This window comes from Bos taurus, chromosome 2 (genome assembly GCF_002263795.3).
Source record: "Bos taurus isolate L1 Dominette 01449 registration number 42190680 breed Hereford chromosome 2, ARS-UCD2.0, whole genome shotgun sequence".
NCBI lineage: Eukaryota > Metazoa > Chordata > Mammalia > Artiodactyla > Bovidae > Bos > Bos taurus.
This window is the reverse complement of record NC_037329.1, coordinates 104,942,638-104,945,558: the sequence shown is the minus strand read 5'-3', so window position 1 is coordinate 104,945,558 and position 2,921 is coordinate 104,942,638.

The following is a 2,921-nucleotide window of genomic DNA, read 5'->3' as shown; positions in this document are numbered from 1 at the left end:
CAAACTCAGGTCTCCCACATTACAGGCAGATTCTTTACCAGCTGAGCCACAAGGAAAGATCAGCATTGGAGGATTATCTAATATTTAAAAAGAGTCCTTGGAGGGCAGGGTATCCTGAATCCAATGTTCAAAGTGGATCAGATGCACAGAGCATGCTATTATACATGGCCTTGATGATATTTCCATGGGGTCTCACACTTTATTTTAAAGTCATTACATTCTTTACACTAGCAGTAAGCCGGTACCTCTTATCTGGGAAATGAACTTAGGTTAAAGGACAGGAGTCAGTTCTGACTTTCTGAGTAAAACAGAATATATACACCCAATATACTGTACCTTTAAAAATTTCTAATGATTTTAGAAGCATCCCAACTCCGAAGCCCAGTGGTATTCTGAAAACATAGGGACAAAGTATCTAGGAGGTGGACAAAGCAGGTAGCAACACATGGGGAGGGTGTGGAGAAGGAATCGAAGATTAGGCAAGAGGCACAAACCTTAGTCTAAAATTCCATTTTTTGAAGGTAATGTCTAAGTATCAATGTGTCACACACTTATCCTTAGCACTGCGCTTTAGTCTCCTCTTTTTATTGCTTATATATGTCACTTATCCTCATTGTAGTGGATTGGGTTGTGTTCCCCCAAAAGACAGGTGTAAGTCTTAATACGTAGTACCTACAAATGTGACTTTACTTGGAAATATGGTCTTTGCAGGTGCAGTCAAGTTAAGCTGAAGTCATTCTGGACTAGATGAGCCCTAAATCCATGACTGTTGTCTGTCTTAAGAGAAAAGGGATAGGGGAGATCTGGATACAGAGACACAGAGTAGACACAAGGAAGAAGCCCAGGTGATTAAGAAGAGAGAGACTGGAAAGATGTAACCACAAGTCCAGGAGCACCAAGGATTGCTGGGAGCCACCCAAACTAGGAGGAAACAAGGAAGGATTCTTCCCTGGAGACTTCAGAGGGAGCATCATTTTTCCAACATTTTGATTTCAGACTTCTGGCTCCAGAACCATGAAGAAATAAATTTCTGTTGTCTTTTTAAGCCACCAATTTCATGATAGTTGGTGATGCAGCCCCAAGAAACCCATACACTCAAGTTTCTCACATGTATATGAACATTCGCTCACAGTGCCTGAAGCTGACAAGAGGCTCCTAAGCTGGTTGGTCCTTGAAGTTGGAGGAAAATAAGCCCACTCAACTGGCTATCAGCAACATGTTTCAAAATTAGTACTTGGAAGACAGGATGTTTACATTTCTTGCTCTTTACCTGTGCCCACATTCAGGCAGACTCAGAATTACCCTGTAAGGCTGAGGTTGGGTTTAGGTAGCACCAACCAGCTAGCTTCTATGCTCATTAGTGGAAGGTGGCAAACTTGGAAATGTTATTCCCCCAGATGTTACCACCAAGTAGAGTGGAGGGGTTGAGGGTGCAATGTAGGAGCCAGACTTCTCTACCACTGTGTAAGTGTAAGCAAGTTCCCTACAGTCTCAGCTTCATTTTCCTTGCCTGTGAAATGGGCATAACCACAGCAGCTACCTCCTGAGATTGTTGGAAAGAGTAGAAAAGCTGATATCTGCAAAACACACAGGGCTTGGCACAGAGGAAATTCGCAAGAAGAGCGGGCTATAGACTGGTCTGAAGGACACACTCCCTGGCAGGTGAATACATGGCAAATTTTGGCCCTCAGTCACAGTCTCTCTTTTTCTGCTTCCTTTTATCTCTCTCCTCTCTCTCTCTGATTCACTCACAATTGCAAGGTCTCCCCCTACCTCCACTTATTCTCTAACTGCCTGTCCACCAGTCTCCTCTCTCTTGTCCCTGCCTGTAAATATTCTGGGCTGTCAGTCTCTTTGGCTTCTCTCATCCCCATGTAAGCCCTCAGCAAGGACATCCTCTGCATCAACCCATCTCCAGAGACCACCTGCTCCACTGGTGCACGATGTTATTTATCACAGACCCGGCAGACTTCATTTAACAGACACACTCCCAGCCCCCAACTCACCTCCTGCTTCCTCTATTTGAAATGGAGACATCTGGAAACCAGTTTAACAAGTGGTCGACAGGCAGCTGGTTCCTGGAGGTTCTCAGGGGGCTTCTGGGAGCCATTCCACAGAGGAAGTCGCAAGCCAGTTGGGTTGATGGACTGCTGGTCTCAGACAGAATCCAGTCAGCTCTTCCAGGCAAAGCTACTTCCCACCTGCACTCACAGGAAGGATCTACATCTGTCCAAAGGGGAAGGAACGAATGGGTGGAGGTGACTGCATGGAAAGTCCTACACTCCTTGCTGGGTCCCTGTGAGCTGCGTGCCCTTGAATAACACACTAGAACTCTCTGAGACCTTGCTGTCCAAAGGTGGATTTGACAAGATGAGGTCTCAGAATCCTCCTGGCCGTAACCTTCTAGAATCTGGGGATGGAGCAAAGTCACCCAGTCAGAGACAGAGAGGGAGGGAAAACATAAAAAGGCCAGCAATAGTTTATTGACCTGCCACCAGACAGAGACCCTGGGCTTATCTTGGGAAATCAAGATAAAGGAACTTGCAGTTGGGAAGAAGAGGGAAAATATGTATTTGAATGACCCTCATTGCTCTACATTACACTGCTGAGCTGACAGGGCATCTACTTATGCTCCAATGAGCTCATAACCAGATGCGAGTGACAAAGCTTCCACGCACAGAAAAAGGAGAGACCAGCACAGGCAAAGTATAATTAATGTGACCAAGTAATGAGTGGTGCAGACAGACCATAACTCTTAGGGAAAATGAGGAGAGAAGATTTACTGGAGATGAGAAGGAATCAAAGAGAACTTCCTGGAGTGGGTAGGACTTGAGTTGAACCTTGTTGGTGTTGTGGTTGCTGTTGTTCATTTGCCAAGTCATGTCCAACTCTTTGCAACTCCATGGACTGCAGCACGCCAG